Source organism: Excalfactoria chinensis, chromosome 10 (genome assembly GCF_039878825.1).
Source record: "Excalfactoria chinensis isolate bCotChi1 chromosome 10, bCotChi1.hap2, whole genome shotgun sequence".
NCBI classification, from domain to species: Eukaryota; Metazoa; Chordata; class Aves; order Galliformes; family Phasianidae; genus Excalfactoria; species Excalfactoria chinensis.
In genome coordinates, this window is record NC_092834.1 from 10546676 (window position 1) to 10570150 (window position 23475).

Consider the following 23475-nt stretch of genomic DNA (forward strand, 5'->3'; position numbering starts at 1 on the left):
CTAAATCAGATCTAAATTTTATCTGAGCAGCACATACCCCTTTTTACATCAGTCATTTTCCAAATGAATTCTTTACACATAAGTTTCTTACAAAGTAATAATGAAGCAATAATATTCCAGGAAAATGATACTTCAGCTAATCAAAAATATTACGCCATGAAGGCACCTCTAGATTCACTGCTAAACAGGTCTCTTGAATTTTCTTCCTGTAATACCCAGAGGACCAACACCCCATGCAGAGCTGTCTAACACCTCAGGTTTTGCAAGGGTCTAAAATTTTAGACAGAAAAGATAAGAAAAAGTAAAAATAGTGAAAATTCCCCTTCTTTGTAGACAGGGTTATGGCATGCAGCCAGTTCTGTGCTTGGGGCTCTCACCAGGAGTACCTGGAGCCCTGACAAGAAATATCCAGCTCTTCGCAGCAGACAGACAAAGATAGAGAATTTCCAGACCTCTGTATCCCATCCATCTTAGGCATTGCCATATATTCCAAAAAGTATATGCAGGTGAGAAAAATGCAGTTGCTGAATCAGAAGGCTTGCAGTGCTTGCTCCAGGTACTCCCCAGGATGCAGCTGTTCTTATCTGGCTGACATTGAGGAAAGAAAAGCTAAAATGGATAACAACCTTCAGCAGGACTGCTGCTGGCAATGGAGTAGGGAGGACAGCACGCATATAAAGGTGGAATTATAGGATTAGCTGTACAAGAGATCTGGAGTCACATCCCATATTGTGTAGCTATCCTGCAGCGAGAATGCAAACTGATCAGGAAGAAAAGCAGATGAGTGACAATTATTTACCCAAAAATTGTACAGGGCTTACAGGCCCACACTGAGTTTATCAGTAATGAAAAGATTTAATGTACAAATCTGAACAAGCAATGATGACTGTTGTAAACGTATGTGCTAAAGAACAAGCAAGAGTAAAAAGAGTATCAGATGAACTGGTCTCAAGCATACAGCCCTTTGTTGCTGGTGATACAGACACCATTCACAGACGAGCATGAATAGGAGTCATACAAGAAGAAACAAATAGTACCACAAGATTTGCCAGTAGTACGAGTCCTCAGATACATGAGGGAAGCTCCAAAAGTAATGCCTCTTATTTTATTATGTTGGCCCGTGACATTAGAGGATTTATTAAAGGTTTCTGGAGAACAAAGAGTGGATGTGAACACAGTGAGGCAGTGGGTGCATTTCACTAGTGGTTACAGCAACGTGAAAGACAAGCCCCACTCCAGACAGTCATGTAGATTTTTACAAGTGTGGCATCCAGGCTCTTATTCATCGCTGGAGGAAAATCATAGCTAATGGTAGTGACTGCATTGAGAAATGACATTTCGCAGCTGAGGATTTGCTCTATCAAACAGCTTTATTGTGCTTTTTGTATCTTTTATAGTGTATATGAAAATAAATAGGAGACATTACTTTGAGTGACATACTGCCGTGGAACTACATCTCCATCTGTACAGTATTACCTATATTGAAATTTCCTTACAATACATCATCTAGAAACAATTTATGGCCTTCTATTTCTAGAGGGAAGTGCTACTTAAATGATATAACACTGTAATAGTATAGAACTGTTCTTGTATAGGACTAATTACAAATAAAAAATTCTCATTGCCACTATCATCTTATCTTCTGTGGTAAAATGAACATGTAATTCAGCAGAAGCCTCATGTCATACTCTAACTCAAGCTGATTTGCTGCACTTTAATGGTTTCGTACATGGGCCAGTAGAATTTAGCCTGAAAAACTGTATTAACTTTATTAACGCTTGGTAAGATCTTGCTTGTAGGACACAACTGCTGCGTCACTGGACAACACTCAGAGCTGAAACTCCTCTCTAACACATTTAGAAGAAGCTATTAAAATAAGCCATGCTGGCAGTCTGTGCATCCATTTTCACCAGTTGTGTGTTTCCTTTTCAGTATTTTTAGATCTAGTTTACTGACTATAACAACACAGAACATACATTTAGATGCAACATAATTAACTGAAGACATGCTGTTGTGCAAGAAGGATGTCAGTTGACCTAGGTTTAACATCTCATGCCACCAAAGGCTAAATTAGTTCTGCGAAAATTGCTGAAGGCACAGAACTGTAATCATGACTGACTGGGAAATTAGCCAGATATCTTCCACAGCTTCACAGGAATTTATGAAAAGTGTTCTAAAATTTCACATAACTGAGTAGCAATACAAAGAATATACATTTTCAAATAATTATCAAGCAGAACTACTTTTTTTCCCTTAAGTGGATGAAGCTTACATTGTTCTTCACACTAAATTGTCTTAAGGCCACCTGAACTTTTTTTTTTTTTTTCTTTATGACTCTCAAATGTCTATGATGTTGATCAGATTTAAGCAAGGACTATCCCTGTCACTGCAGTGTGCACATGCTCTCCACTTCCGCTAGGGAAATTCCCATCTATAGATATAAAACCAACGCAAGGAGTGATGCAGTAACTCGCCCAGGGAAACAAAATAACCTTTGCAAACATGCCAGAGAATCACTTAAACACAGGAGTCCTTCTCCACAGACCTATTGCCTTGTTGCTGAGCACAGTTACAAACTCACATGAAACACAACCTCAATTTAGCAGTGGCATCTTCAATTTTGACTTTATTAATTTATTAATAATTTTATTAATGATCACTTTCTGTTAATTTAGAACTTACTCATTTTAATTTACCCCCATTATAAGCTCAATAATATATAATAAACTCACTTCAATAAACTTAACAATTCTTTTGTTCCTGTCACATTATGTTCCTTCACTACAGAAATAAGTCAACTCGTGGTACTCAAAACAGAAAAATCCAGCAAGCACACCAGGCATTATTGTGTAGGTCTGCTGAAGTCACAGAGTGTCTTAGACAGGCCTATTATTAACAATTAGCCACTTATTGTAAATTCTAGCTGACACATCTCATTAAATATAGGCCAAAACAGACTTTGGTGATCAAACCTCATTTTTAATAGCTTCTCCCAGTGTTCTGCCAATTGTTGTCAGGAAGCTGAAAATTACTCCTGCCACTAGGATGCCCACTTTATTCTTGCTGACTGCTGAGAAATTTCAAAAGGTTGGCCTGCCTCCTCTGTGCCCAATAAAGAGTAAAAACCAACCATGTGCTCATGATGGCAAAAGGCTTTTAAAAACCTCTCAGCAGTCAGCATGAAGGGAAGAGGAGTAGGGGGTAAAAGAAAAAAAAATATTTCCCATTGTTGTTTCTTCTACATAAGAGCCCAGAGTGGTTTGTGACATTGACTGCCTCCTTCTAACACCCAATTTAATGCAAAGAATTGGGAATGAACAGTTGGCCTACTATCCAGAAGCTAAATGGCAATTTATTGTTGAAATGTCTGCAATTACAGTCCACCTCCACAACCACCCCCCAAAAAAGTCATTTTTTTCATAAATCTCAAAGTTACCCATGTATGTTTTTTAGACCTACTTTTAGTTTTACTTTTCTTTTTCTTTACCTTCCCAGGCAAGTTTCCCACAGAGAGCGGAGATTCTGGCTACAGTCAAGTGGGAACAACTTCAGGGAAGTTTAACTAAACCTACTGGAGTCCTCTATAATATATCTTAAAATCCCTCTACAAAAACATAATTTTAGCTGCAGTAATCTCTTCAGTTTAAGTGCTTCCCACCTCTCCCATACAGCATTAGGTCTCATCCACAAACCTTCCCAAATCAACTTACAAGTCAAAATATTAAGTAACACTTATGAATCAAACACCAACTTATTGCTACTTTCATCAAATCAGTTAAAAATCAATGAGGATTGCATGAAAACTTACTTAAAAGAGAGGTAAGAGGGAGAGTGAGCCAACAGTGCTAAACTGAGGAAATATCTAATTTGATTTCCCTGGCTTAGTGACAGAATAATTTCAGCAATTATTTTGTAGGCTACTGTTCAACAGCTCCTACAGCATTGCAGAATACAGTATTTCAATAAATAAATAAATAAATAAATAAAATCACTTCCTGGACTCACGATATACAGTCAGGCAATCATAAATCAGCTGTCAAGATTCTAGATTTCCTTATTTTATTTTATTGTTGTTGTTGATGGAAAAATACTCAGAATCATAGAATGGCTTGGGTTGAAAAGGACCTCAAAGATCACCTAGTTTCAAGCAGGGTCACCAACCACTAGACCAAGCTGCCCAGAGGCACATCCAGCCTGGCCTTGAATGCATCCATAGCCAAGAACATTCTTCACCATGAATACAGACTAAAAATGGGGTTCATATGATAACTCAGGTTGGAAAGCAATCTAATGGAACTATCCTTCCTATCTAAACAGAAAAGAGTCTCATTAGGAAATCTGCAGTAGAGGTTGGTGATTTCAGAATTTCTAAATCTACTCTGGGATCCATCTCTCATATCTCCTGCCTTTTAATTGATATAAGGGTTTCACAGTTCAAAAACAATCTTCATTTCTTGCTCAACCTTAAAACTGCCACAAGTCATTTCTGTCAAGAGGTGCATTTCTAACAGAAAAAAATAAATACAGTGTTAAATCAGTTTCTCGTAATCAAACTTGAGGACAACATTGTGTTTGATTCTCTCAACTAGCAAAGATGCATTCAGTCACACACGCAGCATTCTAATGTCCTGCCAATGCAAGATATTCTTTACATTTCTTGTAGTACTTTTTCTATACCATGATCCAAAACATAATAAGACCTAAAGAGCTTTTTACTCCTTTCTTCAGCAAGGTACACTGCAAGGAAAAACGAATCCTTCAATTTGTCTCTGCCTTTATAACAAGGGTCCTGCACTCTGTCTGCTGTGAGTAATCATCACTACCAATAGCTTCCTTTCATGCATCTTGTGCAGAAAGCAATGCTAGGCTGCAGAGCAGGTAACAAAGGGGCAACACGCTCACAGCAGCTGAGGAACCCCAACACTCTGCTTCACAAGGGATGAAAGGAAGGAAAAAAAATATAGTGTAAACTCAGTGTTATTCCTTGTATTTAGCTGAATTCTTGAAAATAAGACCCATGAGGTGGACCAAGATTTTTTTAAATGTTTCTTCGAGAAAAACTGTTCCAATTGGAAAACAAAGGTGGACATTCTACCATACAGAAAGATCCTCAAATTCTCCAATCTGATTCACATGGGTAACTTAGATAATTAAGTAAAGCTGTTCAAAAGGAAGGCAAACAGGAAACATCAGAAAAGGAAGTCAAGCAGACTTTCACGTGTATAGCAACTACTTCATGTCTTCTACAGTCACTGAAGGAGACATTATGACAATGATGATCAGGGTAAAAGATGACTGGAGCTCAGGGGATGGAAGAAACCTGCTATTCCAACTTCATGATGAGCTTTGAAAGGCCACATGGCACCTCCTGTAACTTAAGAGATGGCTCCCTATCACTCTGAAGATCTCTGTGTGAGCTGAGGTAACTCACCACTATGTGTCCCCCCAAACCAATCAGGAACATGACTGAGGTGGGATAGCATTCTCTCTTAGAGAACACAGTCCACATTTGCTATTATTATTTCATCTTTAAGGAGCCATTCATTGCCTCAGAATAACTTCCTGGCCTCAGTTATCAATCAACAGCTGAAGCTTGATAAGAACTGGTCCATAGTCTACAGGAAGCCTCAAAGGAAAAGAGTAATTGCTGCACTGAATTTGAAAATAAGAACTCTAAATGACTATATCCTGTTCTTGGTGGGATGATGGCTGGGGTCAGGCCAAGCTGCTGGGACCAAAAGGATCTTTGCACCAAGCACTAACCAACAGAAATCATGTACAGAAATGTTTCCTTCAGTACTAAAAAGGTCTTATTGAGGCTCACATTCTATCAGCAGAACCATATACGTGGTATTGTTCTCTGAACAAGGAAGTGAACTAAAGCTTATAATTTCTTGACTAACTTATTAAGAATGAGATCAGTGCCAAAAAGCAATCAGTAGATCTCCCAGCCAAACAAAACACTTAAGGTTGTGATTAGAATCAGTCATTTGTGTTTAATTAATGTCTTGCTGGACAAGGGCCCAATGACTTCTCTTTTGGACAAAGAGAGATTTAGTCTAGCTAAATCCAATAAATGAATGGTCATTCTCAAGAACTGGAAGTTTATTTAGTGACAAGATTTAAGATCCTGTTTCCAGTTACTGAAATATGCCAGCAATTAAGCTATGAAGACTTGGGGGCTAGAATGTGGCTGTTTTTCCATGCTTTCTTGTTGGCATCTGGATGCTGCACATATTTCAGTATGTGACTAAAATTGTCATTCTACACTAGTAATGAGGGCCAAATCTTAGCTAAGACAGATTCTGAGAACCACATGCATAGTAAAATAAATGATTTATCTGAATACTTCAGTTTCTCTGGCAATACCACTTGTCACAGTCTTATTCTGGTGATGAGTTACTATTTTCATGTACTGTATTTATCAATAAAAACTAAGCCATTCTGGCAATTTCTTTAGATTTGGTTATGGAAAATAATAGCACTTAGCAACAGCAGTAGGGAACAAATATTCTCACTCAATTCCAAAAGAAGAATCACATTTATCTTTTAAAATTTGACACTAAGTTATTTTCCTTTATAAATAGGAAAAACAGCATTTAAAGAGCTGAACAAATGAGCCCCTTATTTATAAAAAAAGACACTGTCAGATTCATTGAGTCCACAACAATTATATAATTTAAGAATCTTTTCTTCAAGAATGACCTATGTAATATTCCTTACACACTTTTCATTTTTGAAGTTTCTCATCATCTTTCTTATTCTACTTAACTACAGCTTGCACTGATAACATATACACTGTAAAACAGATTATAATATATAAACCTGTTCTTTTTTCAGCCAAGTTTTGTCTAAAATCTTCAATGACATCATAAGCAATTGCATAACCTTCAACTTAAAAGCTGTCTCAAACATCTTTTTTTTTTTTTTAATTAAAAAAAATAAAAATTAGCCAAATTTAACAACTTTTCCTAGTCTACAAGGACAAGCCAGTACTGGCTGTTGCTGTTATCCTCACACAAAACAGATTTTTAGTTCTGTAGGATCACCTCGACTCTGCAGATATTACAAAACATAATAATAAGCAATGCCATAGGTCTTCAAAGTTTAATTCTCTGCATTTTTAAAGCAACATAGCACTTCAGTACTAAGAAACTGTATTATCTCTAGGCATTTACAAAGACAATTTGGCTAAATTAACATCCAAGATAACACAAAAAAAGTTTAGTAGCATCCAGTAACAGTCAATGAAAAAAAAAAAAAAAACTATCAGTCTTAAAAAAAAGTTTGAAAGAAAAATATCACTTTACCGTATTCACAAGGGACATAACTAAAATCCAAACCTTACAGAAGGATGTTTCAGCTTGATTAGATTTATTATTAACTCCTTATTAGAACAGGCACATATAGAATTTTTCTCACTACTAGATGAAAGCAACTTCAAAATCAAATTTAACTTTGCATCTATCTTTCAAGATCTACTATACACAACACACTAAAAGCTTCACCTAGTTTGGCCTCATTATATCTTCCTTAATTGACTCTTAATAAAAAGACTGTGTTCCAGTGTGGTGTATATTAATTGGTTTTCAAGAACAGAGCCTTGAAGCAGTATAGATATCTCAATTAGGGATGCATCGCAATAAATACAAAATGTAAGTCACTTCTGATTTCCAAAAGATTGACTCACAGCTTGAACTAATGCACCAGGTTTCTAGACCTATTTTATATCTAGGCAGTAAGGCAAAAGTATTTCTATAGTAGATTGATTTAATGCTGCTGAAGACTAAAGTAGGACTACATTTTGAGTGTATGAAAGGCTGTCACAGGCGGAAAGCTTAATTTATCAATTTGCCAGTTTCTCAGGGGAGGCCATTAATGACAACAGCATGAGACTGCCTTTTAGTAGGATTCATTGGACTTATTTTCCTAACCTAAAAAAAAAATTATGACTTTTCCCCCATAAAATATCAGATCTGTCAGACATGCAAAAGGATGACAGGAAATGCAGCTCAAAGCACAGAGAGCACTATTTGCTCATCTCCAATTTTCCTGCTCGTATTCAGAACTCGTTCTAAGTGCCATAAAGACAGCATACTTAAAAAAGAAAATAAAAAAAAAACCCTACAAAACTCTGTATAGTCACTTTGCACATAATAAGAATTTGTGTCTTTTAAACAGCATGGCTTTGCTTAAACCTTCAGATGCACAAGCAGAAGAACTCAGCAGTAACATCATGAATGAGTCAGTAACCACTCTCTCTAAGTATCATGGAGCATTTGAGTTACTTCCATCTAACTCAGTTTAAGCTTCTTAAAATAACAATCTTCACACAGGAGGCCTTTCAGGCAATTACAGAAATATGTGCAGCATGACCAGAAGAAAAACTTCAGTTACATATACAGTTCTGTCCCAGAAAAAAACCTTAAAAAATACACCTGAGTCTTTTGTCCCACTGATTCACATTAAGTTTAGGCTTACCTACATCTCCAATAGTAGGACATATGAAATAACTAAACCTAAATATAGGAAACATAAAACCTAAATGTGAATATGAAATAACTAAACCTCCAGTCTGAAGGGAGGTTGTAGCGAGCTGGGGTCAGTCTCTTCACCCAGGAAATTAGCAGCAGGATGAGAGGCAATGGCCTTACTTTGCACCAGGGGTGATTCAGGTTGGACATCAGGATAAATTTCCCAGGAAGGTGGTGGGGTCACCATCTGTGGAGGTTTCAAGAAGTGTGAGGATGTGGCAATTGGGATGTGGTTTAGTTGCCATGGTGGTGACGGGTTGATAGCTGTACTAGATAATCTTAGAGAACTTTTCCAGTCTTTGTGATCCTGCGGTTCTACGCTGATAAACTTGTACTGTAGCTTCACTCCTTTCTTATGACCCCCCACCCTCGGCCTTGCAGCAGGTTCAGAGAAAGAGAGACTGAGAAAGACTCACTGGAAGAAGAGAAATCTAAAGTTTGCTTGCATAGATAGAAGGGCTAACAAGGGAAGAAGACAGTGGTGCAGTTCCTTGGATTTCACCCTTTGTTCAGGTGATGTGATGAAATGAAATAGCATAACCACATTTAAATTCTTTGTCATTTCAAAGAATTCAATGTGTCCTTCCAGCTCTAGTTTCCTCTATGAAAGAGGAAAGGAAGGGATATTGTCATCTGTGAAATAACAATCCTCTTTTACCAGAAAACTCACCGGTGTTTCTGATCATAATTTTTCTGTTTAACATGTCAGGAGAGATGACCTAAAACTTTTTGCCCCTAGATTATTAAAACTTTGCCACAGGAACTGAAAACAAATCAAAAAATACTGAGGGCATGGGAAAGCCTTCTAACACCTTCCTTTTCAAATAACAGCATACTTATCCTTCTTCAAGTCAGACTGCAGAATTCACTCAGAGATAACTTGTGGGACTGAAGTGCCGCACCAGCATAGACAGAAATACCAATGCATTTCAGTCAACAGACACTTGTTACCAGAACACAGACAGCCCTGAACAACGATGTACTGAACAACAGCCACTTTTTGAGGCTCAGAGCTCTTTCACTGGTAAATAAAGAAAATTCAAACCTCAAAACCACATTGCATAACACAGACCCAAAGCCACTGCAGCCCATTCATCAGTGGCATTTCAATGACATCCACCCAAATACCTGCAAGACACTGAAGCTATTACCACAGAGCAATTTTTGCATACTCTGACACACCACCGATTGTGTGCTATTTGCACATGTCATTGGAACACACTAACAGCTAAAGTAGTCAGGAGAACTGATCTTTTTCTCCTCTCGGGGAAAGTCAAGGCTTTCCATCCTTCCTAATGGTCTCTGTGTGTCTCACTCACTGTGATCCTCAGACTGTGAACAAGAGAATTAGGGAACTATAAGTCCTGAGACTGTACGTGGCATTCTGAATAAGAATTCCATTTATTCTTATAAGTCCTCATTTTTTTTTTCTTCTATTGTGAAGAGAAACTTCTGTTCCTGAGAGATAATTCTGACCCTATGGCCTCAAGAAGCTGAACTTTTTTTCCCCACAGAAAGAATGAAGACAGTACCTATTACTATTCCAGCTTTACAGATATGGAAACAAATTTCTAAGGCTAATCTCTCTTCTTCATAATCCATCTTTACAGGACTGTTCCGATACTCAGTTGTGGATAGAAGTCAGTTCATTTTGAAATCAGTGAGATTTGTTCAATCTTTATAGTTCTAAACCTGGAATCAGCATATGAAGACTTGCTGCCCTGTCTCAAAGACCCCACTTGGAATCAGGGTCCATCTGATAAACTCTGATTTCATTCTTGTACACATTCCCTTCAGATGTTTCAACAGCTTATGGAGCTGTTCTTTATGGGATGTGGATCAACATCAGTCAAATCATTTAGTTTTTTGTGGCTTCTCTAGTGGAACTGGTAGCCAACATTGTTTTGAACTACGCTAAACTAATTTTGGCTTTTCTCAAAAAAAAAATAAAAATAAAAAAAAATAATCAAATGATGCATGAACAGAGTCTCCAGACCCAGATCAGACTTAAGAGAAATGATCATCTATAGGGAACCAGTGAGAAAGTACTTGGCCTCCATGATCCATTTGATTAAGCCATATGCTCTAAGGTCTTCACAATAGCTACCACATGCTCCTTTTTCTCCAGAACTGGAAGCTAACTTCTCTCTTGTAAACCCACTTCCCTTCACAGTGCTTTCACCTTACAAACCCAAAAGTTGATGAGAATTCCATGAGTAGAAAGAAGAGCAGAGGAAGAGGTCAGTCTTTCATCCAGCATCACACCAGTAATTTTAGAAGTATTTAGTTCCTGATGACTACAGCTCCTGTCTGCTTCTAAATCATAAAGAATCTCCCTTAAATACATAATCTATAAAATATTCTGAGGATTTGATAGGGACATTTCTGCAGAAGCTCACACTCCTTTTGAATACAAGGTGAACATAAGTGGCAAGAAGTTATGTTTAAAGAAGTGTACACAGATCTGCATTTCCATGTCCCCTCCATCTTAGCAGCCATTTAATCCCACTTTTCCTTTTGCAAACAACGAATAAAAAAATGAAAACAAGCCTCTTTTGAAATTAACTAGCAAATGTAAATTTAAGCAGTCTTTGCCCAGTACAGAATGTATCTGAATTCCATCTATACCGTACTGCTACATGCCAATTACTTTAATTAGGATGAAATCCAAGACTTGCAAGAGAAAGTTCATAGAGTAATTAAGAAATATTTTCTCTTCGGAGCTCTACTTTCCTCTTTTCCTTTGCTCATTTTTCTGTTTATCCTCCCACTCTTTCCCCATTCAGGGATCTTTCCGATTATTTAGCCATTTTGGCACCAGAATTGTTATACTTTCACCTTCAGGAAGACAGGCGAGCCAAAAGGCTGTTTGCATTTTTGCATTTAATGCTTCCAAGATAAGGTGTAAAAAAAAAAAAAAAAAAAAAAAAAAAAAAAAAAAAGTAAAGAAATAAAAGTGAAAGGACTTATACCGATTTAGAGCACAGTTGGGTGCAGTGTGGCACAACGCTTTGTAGTGCATCCTATTACAAGTAATGGCAAATTCTGCCAAGAAATGCCACTGTTCATTGCTCAGGGACCTGGGTAATCTCACACAAATGCAACAGATGTACTCAACAATGAAGGAAAGACAGACTGGGTTGCACAGACATTCAGCAGGACCTGTATAATCAGCATACTAACACTGAATGAAACAATGAGATGGGTGCTGTCTTGACAATACCAGCAGAAGTCATGCAACTGCCAAGGCTTATTCAACATTAATTCTCCATTTCAAGAGCTATCCAGCATCAATCTGCTTTAGAGTTCAGAAGGATTTATACCAACTGAAGGCAGGTTTTAATAAACACTCCACAGAGTAGCCAATACTTTTCCCACACGCTTGGCACCTTGAACCAGAACACATCAGAAAAAGGCTGGACAAATTTCCATGCAAAATCCTTTGGCTGTAACAAAATGCCTTCTGGGAGAGTGAAAAGACACAAAGATGGTAAAAGATATTCAAAAGGTTATTTATGAGGGAAAACTCACCAATATGGATGTCTTTGCTGGGAAATGCTGAGGCAATCTCCACCGGGGAGCAATCTCTAAGAGATGCTGCCTCAGTGGTGGTCAGCCCTTAAATGAGGTCTAGAAGAGACCCCTTCCAGGAGCACAGCTGTATTACTCTCACCTGTGCTCCCACAGCGGACCCGACACCTGCCTCAGCTGATTAATCAGAGGTTCAGGCTGTGATTACCCATTTCCCATATAGGGAGTTTTGCTGGACTGTCAGCATTACAAAAACTCATCACACAACTGGTTCTTAAGTAGCAGGACTTTTCTCTCTTTCTTCTGAAGATCTTATGAAATACCCACTAGTTTCACATTCATCACATCTTGCTGCCAGCTATAAACATTTCATTGCTTGGCAAAAGAGAAAAGCCAAGATAAGTGTTGTTTTCTAAAGTGTATTTATATTCTATAGGAGTTTTGCATAGGGTTTTCTTGATTTAGGCCAGGTTTAAAAGTCAGGCATGTTCCACTAGTCATACAGATGCTGACATTTATGAAGGCTGCTCAAAAGTAATGCTTCCTTATTTTACAATGTTAGTTTATCATGTCAGAGGCAGATGTTGGTGGTATGGCAGCAGACTGAATCTTTCCACCAATATTCCATTACATTTTGTTGCTATGGGACACAGCAGAAAAGAGTTGGTCCGGTAAATTGAAATCTGACATGGAAGCGCACCTGAAGCAAAGATGTAGTATTGAATTCCTCCATGTGAAGAAAATGATACCCATTGACATCTGTCAATGCTTGTTGAAAACTGATGGAGACCATGAAGTGATGCAGATTTTAATGAGCAGAGCATGAAAACTCTTGTTGATCACTGGAGAAAATGCATAGTTAATGGTGGTGACTATGTTGAAAACCAGTGTTTTGTAGCTGAGAATTTGCTACATGAAATATCATTATTGTGCTTTTTGTAGTTATTTTAGTTTCCATGGAAATAAGTAGGAGGCATTACTTTTGGAGCAACCCATGTAGAATCACCAAGGGTGGAAAAGACCTGTAGACTATGTTACAACAAGGTAATTTAGAATCAGGTAGTAATCATGCCTCAGAGCTTGGCAGTTAAATTATGTTGTAAAAGTGCATTCCAGATTTTAAAACATCTATTTCTTAAACTGATATTAAAATTAGTTTAGGTACCATACATTAACGTTAGCACAATTAGAATGATGGTCAAAGTGAAATGATATTAAATGCAAAATGTCTCCCAGCACTGCTGCTATAATGAGAACTGTACTCCATTCAGTCATGAAACTTCTGTAATTTTGTTATACCATTGCATTTGAAACCGAGCTGAAATGGAGCCTTATTGAAAATTCAGTCATTAAGAGCTTGACATTCAGCTGTCTGCTGGCAACTGGAATGTCATCATTGATTTTAGAGATTACTGTGGAAACAACACCTGGTTTTAGACTTGCACCAAATAGTTTCTGAATAAACATGCATTCACTTCTGTGCTATACCTGAATACAGACTTCAGGGGAATAAGTCGGTTCATGGAGTTTCACAGATCACTGTTAACTGGGAAATAAGTTTATTCTTTAAACAGAAGGTTACAGATTCTTAGCAAGCATAAATTATTTACAGGTTGATTTATGGCAAATGAGAACCAGGCCCTACCTCATTAGAGGATGATTCAGCCCTCACTTTTGTAGTATTTGGCAGTACCTCAGGGAGGGATCAGATTATAGATGCTTTAAAACTGGAATGTGTCAGTATGACCTAAATTCAGTCAAAGTTAATGTAGTTATAGCGTGCAAAACCCTTGGTGGGACGCTCATGAGACAGTTCCTGAAGGGCTCTTTTTGGTTTATTTAAAACTTGTTTCCAGGTGATTTCAGCTAAAGTGACAGAAAAGGAAATATGGTACCAGGATTTCTATCAACTCTGTTATAGGAAATTTACAGCCATTCCTTGGGCACGATACCTCAAATCACCTTCCCCACACAGGAAAAGCCCCACTACTGCAAGCAAGACCAAATGGTAAAAGCTGGTTTATGACCCTTACAAACTTGCTCTAGTGAAAAATCTGACATATTGTACAAGTTGTACAAGAGTCCAACGAGTGTGCAATTCTTAACAACTTCTGCATTTAGGCAAGGGAATGTGATAATGTGATATATGACAGGGTTGTTTTGTTTTTGACTGGTATTACAAGTCATCAATTTTTCTGACATAAATGCCTGAAAAAGGAACAGAAATTATTCCAGCTTATAAGAAGTTTGGCCCGTGAGCAGAGCTGGATTTGGATCTACAATGTATGTAATTGTGAAACATATATACAGTTTTTAAATTTCATGAAAGCACGTGTGCTCAGATATTATCACGAGTCAATTCATGATGAATCTGATCTTTTCTGAATAAGAAAAATTAACAACAAATGGAACATGCTTCTAATTAACTGGACACACACATATACACAAGAGAGTGAAGGTCATGTTTATAATTAATTATAATGACATTATTTACATTTCCAGAAATATATGTCCAACTTCTCCCACTGTACCATGATACTAACTTCATAAGGATGTAATTACTGTATTTAATTGGAAATAAACAAAACATGCAATGTTTCCTTTGTTTTTAACTTCTATTAAGATTTCTTTAGTTTTAGTTATGCTTAGTTATATTTTTCCTGACAAGTACGATTTTCTCCAGAAATATCAGTATTAATAAAATCTGCACGGTGGAACAAAAGCACTGACTTGATGCTCAGTTCCAGAGTCCCACGTGCCCTATCATTAGTGGCAGACTGATTGTTTTCTACATTTCAGCAAAACACACCGGACTAATTATAATTCCACCAACAATAGAGCTGAAGAACACAGATTAATGATCAGCAATTAAAACATCAACAACATCACAAACAATAATGTTTCATACTGTTAATTTCTGTTGCCTGAAGTCATGCGATTTCTCTTTGGGCCAGAAATACATAACGCAATCATTACTTCCAACACAAATAAAAAGCTATCATATTACACGCAGAGATTCATGTACTGTAGCTGGTTTACAGCACCTAGAAAGGAACGCGCCCTTGGTGTACTGCACACATGTAATAAGACGTATCAATGTAAGATCTGAAATCTCAAAGATCCTGTCAGTCACACTGTTCTATCTAAATACATGCAGCAACAAAATCATATTTTAAACAACCATAAGCTTGGTGTAAACAAAGTACACCAGACGAGAGATTTTTCTCACAAAGCAATTTTGTCAGGTTCAGCTGACAGAGGTACAGCTGTGCTACATGTTTTCTTAGAACCTGTAACATCATTGTAATCCTTTCTGTCTGGTGCAGCATCCAATTTAATCAAGTCTAGCACAAAGCTCATCTGATGTCATCTCTCATTTGTGCACCAGGAAATCAATGGATGTAGCTGCAAATCACTGCAGTAGGTAACTATAGCTTGACCTTGCACTTTGAGCATTTGCCTGCAGAGCTTACATAGGCCAATGCTCCACAGTCAGCATGACTTGTGGTAGCACACCTGGACTGAACTTAAAACAGCCCTTTTGTAGAACACTTCCAAGGGCATCCTATTAGCTGTGGTACATGTGATTTTAAGACTGCTTTGCTCTAACATTTTCCCTACTATGCTCAATATTCTTTGCAACCTTTTTCACTTACTGAAATTTAATGCTCCTAGAGATGATGGTAGATAACTCAGTAAACTGAAAAATAAATAAATGTATTATTTCTTCATTGAACGTCTCACCTTTCCCTGATCTGAGACGTGAAAAAGCAAGCTGTGGGACAGCTTTGTTATAAAAGAACATTGAGCAGTGTCAGAAAAAGAAGAAATTAAAACAAACACATGAATGGCACCAGTCATTTTCAGAATGGAAATATTTCACAGAATCACAGAATGGCCTGGGTTGGAAGGGACCTCAAGGATCATGAAGCTCCAACCCCCTGATTTTCATTCATTCATTCTCATGCTGGACAATGTGAAAATTCAAATGAATAATAAATCCAGCTGAGTCATCCATGAATAATGCTTGTTACGTTTAAAGTCCTCTCCATATAATTCAATGAGGCAAAAGCAAAATAACAGTACTTTAAGTACTCTTCTTTAATTATTTATCAAGAAAAAACCAAATGGCCTCTCACCAATGTTACAGATATTCTTGACAACTACTGAAATACCAAACAGATATGGAGTAAAACATCCCAACAGAGCAGAGAACATAACCTGGCACTGTCAAAACTAGGTACATACCAAAGCTGACACAGATGTAGAACTGTGAATGGAAATGCATATAAAGAAATTCACTCATCAGCTCATAGAGATTATCTGCTTGGTACAGTAAATATCAGACCATTAGGGATGTCATAGAAGTGGAAAGGAAGGTGTTTTATTCACCTAAAAAAATTAAAAAACAAAACAAAACAAAACCTCACTCTTTTCCAGTTTTTCTGGTTTCTCTCAAGCGCTCCCAATTCCTCCTCTGTGTGTGTAGAATTAAACCTATCCAGGAGCCACGTGAAAAAGTGCACGATACTTCCACTCCAATTCCAGCAACAGTATTTCATTATTGCATTTAAACCCATCCAGTATATTTCAGAAATAAAATGAAAGTTTGGGAAGAAGTTAGCAAAATTTATCCTTAATTCCTTATCAGCTCTTAGGGCATTGTCATAGAATTCTGCTAAGACAGGACAGATCTGGTTTCCGCCAGAAGTATGGAGGTTTCCACCTGACACCAAACTCATGGCATAAGGGCATGAATTACAAACAATAACCAGAATGCCTGTTAGCATTTTTCAGACATGAGCACTGATGGCAGAAGGCCCAGTTTCAGACAATCTCCTCTCAGATCCAACTGAGAGGTGGAATAGAGTTAGCTTCATATTCATAAGCTGCTTTATGGGTCTTGTTTAGATGCTCAGACAATGGGGCTGATATGCTCAGCTGCTTTGCTTGCATATAAAAGAGTCTGGATATCAGTTTTACATGCATTTCAAAAACAAAGAACTGTGATTCCTAAGTGGTTTTGCCAACTGGAGGACAGATGAAGGCAGATCTATTCATGAACTCAGCTAGCAACTCAGGCAGCAGTTTCCATATATTTGTTGTAGAATTCTTTATTACCTTGTTCATTAACCTTTCCTTGAGTGTTAAAGTATTCCATTACACCTTTACTTGTGCAGAATGCTCAAGCTGTGCTACTCCTGTTCATACAAATTCACAGCATGGTGGTATCCAGTTAAGATAACCTTCAAAATGGCAAACAGAAATTGAAACACTCTGGAGCTCAGGGTTGTTAGGACAGCTTCAGACTACTTTGCCGTAGCTCCAAGAGAAACTTAAAATCTTCTGCACTTGAAAAGTCAGCCTAATATCCACCACTAGAGAAAGTTTTCTTCACAGTATCAGTTCCTAACCATATATTTATGCAAAGCAAAACAATGTATCTCTATTCAGGGATCCAGATGTTAAAATTAAAGACATTAGGTAAAATCCACACCATGATTTAGCTGGCCTCAACTAGATCTTTACTTTCTCAGCCAGAATAACATAACCTTAACAGAAGGCCTCCCTTCAAGGCACTCTGCCTCCACTATTTTCTCTTTTCACAGAGCTAGACTCTCATTCAACAAGACGATGGAATGAAATCACTTCCCATTTTTCATTCTGGGTGCCAGCTTGCCATGGCAGATGTCCCCAAGGAACTTCAAAAATATAGAGAAGTTTTCTTACATGGCTTTCAGAGGCAAATAATTAGATATTTGCTCTCAGAGTAATACATTGAATCTTTCAAGAAATATGAAAGCATAAAGAAAAATTTATACAGTGGTTTCACAGTCAGCAGAACAAACACATCTCATCAAAATGTGACCTATTCAAATGGCAAGTAATGTAGCGAAGAAAGATCATCTCTTAGCTGAGTACATGTTAAGTTCAGCAAAACTGTCAAAGCTGTTTAAGGCAAACAGCCCATTACAGGCCAAGAGCATTGTAAACCATTAGCACTGCCAGGGTAACGTGGAATAATTTCTCCAGGACTCAGAAACTGACATATTGTCATTTGACTTTTCATCAGAAATCTACAGATAGATCATTTGTGCAGATAACACGCTTAGCAGTAGAAAGTTCACTCTGTCCTCAGAGAAGATAACATATAAAGTAGGTGAAGGGCAAGCTTGAGGGAAAAAAATAGAGCATCAAAACCTCTTAAGAATCTACAGCTGTGTAATGTGTGCAAAATTCTGCTCTGAACAGAACTTAAGAAACAAAAAGCAACCTTAAGACTGGCAGAATCAGGATACTGATTTCTCTGTCAAGAGTAGAAAAAGCACTGACACTCAGCAATAGAACTCACAATCCCCTGAGAAAGCATAAGATTAAGTGATTAAGCTGTGACTGTATCTTACTATGCAGCTGATCAGCATCTCTCCTATTCCACAAGAACGGACATAAACCACTTTGGGAAATGCCAGTATGCACCTTAAGGTAAATCTGCTTGATGAGTATCCCATGTCTATGCTCCTAAGGGATCTAAATCAGTACAAATGCTGCAGTGGCACAGGAGAGCATGCAGAGAAGATACATTCTGCATTGTTATCTTGCTTTTAACTACAATAAATAAGCATGAGCCCAAAAAGACTTTCAAAACCAATGACTGTTACAAAGCAAAAAAAAAAAAAACAAACAAACAAACCTGAAATTCTTCAAGAACAAGATTGTCCACCGTACTTATCAGAACAGACAGTTTTGTACTCTTCCTACGTGTAAGTTTAATGCCGGCAGAGTGCCAGTGGCACCATTAGAATAATCACAGATTGACTCTGGCGTAGGGAAAGTGCCTCTTCCATCGCAAATGCAAATAGACTACAAAAAACAAATAGGTATCACACAGGAAACAAGCAGAACATGAACACCTTGTGGGAAAAAAAATATTCCTTCAGACCTTCAAATGACACTTCTAATGTAAAATGGACTGCAAGAAATCAAATAATCTGGCATTTTCCACTCTCAGTGACTTTATCAACAATTTATTATCACATCTCATTGAGTTCTCACTGGTTTGATATAGCAACAACTCTGATGAAAAACAAAGAACGAAGACTGGGTTCAGAGTGCTCAAGAGACTGAAAACTTATGTTCTGTGCCACTGGACTTTTAAAATAAATGTTTTAAAGAGCAAAGACCTTGAAGTTGTTTCACATCATGGAGTACAATATTATAGTCTGCCACTCTTCAAATTGAAAAGCACCAATCTGTACTGTTAAACACACGTAGCAGGACAAGAAAAATAGAAAAGTTTTTGTGCAACTTCTATTAAAAATTTACCTGCCCCTCCATTTGCCAGTCAAAATAAACAAAAGCTGTAAATGTTCTCAGCTACAGAAAGCAGGTTTATGGTTTATAAGCAGGTTTATAGCTGTAAACTTCCTGTTTTTTCCCTTGCCAAATTGGTTAAAGGCTGAACAAAATAAATACATTTGCGACTACACTGAAAAAAAGTCCATGTCAGCACAAAAATTAAAAAGACTGAAATTTCAAAGGAATTCTGAGTATTGATTCCTAATGTATCTAAACAGAATCCCTTGATTTTGAACATCTTACTTGCTTCAAACATTGCAGCTCGTATTTATACTCGCTTAGGGAAGTGACTTGAGTTGATTTACAGTCCAACACCTCTAAAACTCAATTTATTTTATTGCAAAATTAATTAAAACAAAAAATAAAATGCTGGCTAATGCCTGTTTCAGGTTAACTCAGACACATTTTCCACACCTGCTTTTCAAGGCTGCCAAATAAAAAAGCATTCCGTAACTCATGCAGTTCAATTCCTTGGCAGTGTTTTTATTTAAATGCCATATGCCAAAGGTTTCTGCATCAAGGTACAATTCCATTAAGCCTTACTTTGAATTTATCAGGAGATCCTCTGGCTGCATTTTATGCAGATCAATTCTGCTTTGACATTCAGATTCAATACCTATAAAAATGACTTTCCTTAAAATCACAGTACTCAAAGATTTTTCTGCCCAAAGGAGCTTCTTTAACTTTCAGGCTGTACTTACTTGCTTGTATTTATGTGAGTCTTGAGCAATGCCAGCTCTTCTACATATGGCCGTAATGTTTATGTTCTCCAATTCTTCCTCTCCGTATCTTGGAATTTTGTTCAGTTGAATTCTGCCTCCAGAGGGCATTCTTTCATCCATTTTCTGATAACTCGCTCTGCTGGGATTTTGCAGAGTAAACACTGCAAAATTAAAAAAAAATAATAATAATTTTTTAAAAATTAAATTTGCTGTGGATACATTTACTTCTTTCCCGTATTTGCTTTATGAACAGTCATTTAATTGAGCTTCATCAGCAGAAAAGAATACAAAGTGAATTTTTAAAAACCTTCTATCAAGCACCCCACCAGAAACTAGACAGGTTAGATATCAGCGTATAATGAGGAGAATTACAAGTTTATTAGTGATAACTGAATAAAAAACATGCATCCTGAGGATTCAAGGCATCAAAATAAATAAATAAATCAAGAACAAGTAGCCCTTTGCTCAGTAACATCTAATAGAAGCAAAGGAGAAAATCTTCATTCTCATCATTTTTTTATTATTATTTTATCCCCCTAATTGCTTGATGGTATTATCTTTTGAAGCAAGTTTACTAGAGAGATAGAAAACAGATGCATGCACATTTCAGAGGCATGGTGACACACTGGAACAGGTTGCCCAAGGAGGTTGTGGGTGCCCCATCCCTGGAGGCATTCAAGGCCAGGCTGGATGTGGCTCTGGGCAGCCTGGTCTGGTGGTTGGTAACCCTGCACATAGCAGGTGGGTTGAAACTGGATAATCATTGTGGTCCTTTCAAACCCCAGCCCTTCTATGATTCCGTGATTCATTGCGGAAGAAGCTAAGTTTCTTCTGCTATTTCATGGCAAGCGTGCCAGATTTTACCTCATAAAAGGATAACACTGCTTATACCTAACTGAAAAAGAATGCATTCTAGTTTTTATTTCTGTCTGGATACATCAGAATATAAGCACGCCCAAGGGCGCTGCTTGTGTAGCAAACCACATAGAACTAACTCAGAATTGCTTCTATGTTTGTACTCTACATGATGAAAGCTTGGCCTTCCTGTACCACACAAAACTGCAATCCAAACTTACATGGCAATATGCATGCTTTTCTTATAAATGTGTAATCTCAGAATAGGAACAGCAGCATGGGACTGCCCATGTCCAACTCAAATCACAGAAAATTATCTTAAATAATAAAATACAAATCTGACTAAGGGAAAGCTTCATGTTGGCACTAGATTTCATGTTTCATGTTGGCACATTTCACTAATAGAAAAGTGCAAATAGAAATAAATGCTATTTTATGGCTAAAGAGTCATCAAAGGCAATAGATAAAAGCAGGCAGCCCTAGCTACATTCAAATAATTCCAAACAAAGGATAAAGAAAGAAGAAGAGATGTTTTGTGAATAATGAATTTCTTCCTTGACAATTCCATTCCATTTTTGATAATGCAAATATAGAAATATTTTTATTACAAATAACTGCGAATATATTTTATGATCTCTCTTACAAAGTTTATTCATGTGGCTAATCCAAACAAGTGTTGTACCTACAAAAAACCAAACCCACACAAACCAATGGTCAGTGAGGACTTGGAGTGAGTGACAGACTTCACTGAATCAAATGATATATGCCAAGACATCTTCCTGAGACTTGCCAATACAGCCATTTATTTGCTATTAAAGTTCAAATGTTTGAAAGAAGAAAAATGCAGCATTTTCACTGTTGCAATCTGCATGGATGAACTCTCCTAAATGACAAACACTGAATTCTGAAACAGTCAGTGATACAAATATGCTTCCAGTTCTCTGTTAACATCTTTCCAAAATCCCAAATTCTTCTTCCACAAGAGGAAAACATCACCAAAAGTTTTTAGTGATTTACAAAGCCACACCACCATGCTGGAAAATAATGTAGTAGACAATGCTTATTTTTTACAATTTTCCACTTAAAATGGCACTAAGGGCACACTAAGACAACAGGAAAATCCAGGATGTAGACAGGATAAAATGTGTCTCCTGTTCAGCAATTTCCATTACAATGTAACAACTCTTAAATCTGAGGAATTCCATTTCACTGATATGTGGATGGTGAGAAAACCAATTCTAGGAGCCTAGGATGGTTTTCATATTTTTACCAAAAACAAAGGAGAGGAAAGAAAGAAGCACGAGTTATAGGAACTACTTTTTCCCCCAGAGATTTGTATTGGTGTGCGGATATAAAGAATAAAAAACAGCACAGTTATAGATTATTTAATAACTTATATTAATCATGCTTGCATTCTAGGATGAGAATTAAGTTATAAAAACTATTGATTTATTGCTACAAGTATACTGAACTATCACAGGATTCACAAATTCCATCCCACATTCCTTCAACCTCCTGCCAGATTGAAAACATGGTCGAACAGTCACTTTCAATAAACTTTATTGTCCATGTTAAGGTCATCGCAGCAGAGTGAAAGTCAGCCTACAGAATGCCTAAGCTAAATACAAGTATCAGATATAAAGGACTGCAAAGCACAAAACTGCATACACAAAAGCCAGACATCTAGGAGTGAACTCAGTATTAGTTCCTTGTTTCAGAGAAGTCCCAGCAGGTTACAGTGCGTTCTATCTGCTCCGGAACTAAAAAAATACACCAAAAAACCTCCATCCATGGCTCCCTGTATATTTAGCAGATTAAACCTGCATTAGAAATATTACTAATGATATTTTAGAGGAGCTACCTTGCTGAACAAGACAATGGCGACTATGAATCAAGGTGCCATTAAAATCCTAAAATTCAGATAAAAGGATGTCTCCGATAGAAACTTTTGTATGTCTGGAAAAATTGAAGTTCCACTTTTTTGAAAACTGGAGTAATTTAATAATTAAATAATTTAATAAGCTTAGCTATGTAAGAATTGTGTTGAGTTCCTCCCATACCATGTACAATTCTTCCTCAAAAGGCCCCTGATAACTGAGTTTTCTCCCTTGGATTTCAAACGGATCAGTGACAGGAATGCAATAATTCATCTGCTACAGACTGAGGAACATGAATCAGATCAGCACAACTTTTTGTAAATATTTTGAATGTAAATTCTTAGACTCATATTCTTGGTTAGGAGACTCTGATCCAGCATCTACAGTTATGGAGTTCCCACAAGGATCCTGCGGTTGACTGAAGCCTTCTGACAATGTGAACAACTTACAGCTTAGAGAGAACATGTCTGTGAAAAATCAAGATCCGCCAAGAGATTCTCTACAGTTTCTTTCTTACTTCCCTTATTTGATGTTAAGAAGGATTATTTACATCACCTAATATGACCTTTGTTCAATCCACTTCAAATGCAAGTAAATCAA

General features: G+C 37.3%; 1 protein-coding gene across 10 annotated transcripts in view; it reads right to left on the reverse strand.

Moving 5' to 3' along the window:
* The window catches only part of SEMA6D (semaphorin 6D), a 589434-nt gene that overhangs the window by 504815 nt on the left and 61144 nt on the right, over nt 1-23475 (reverse strand). For all 10 annotated transcript variants that reach the window (XM_072345109.1, XM_072345121.1, XM_072345119.1 and 7 more), the window contains exon 2: nt 20123-20304. The gene's annotated coding sequence lies outside the window, so the exon portion shown is untranslated. The remainder of the gene's footprint in view (nt 1-20122; nt 20305-23475) is intronic.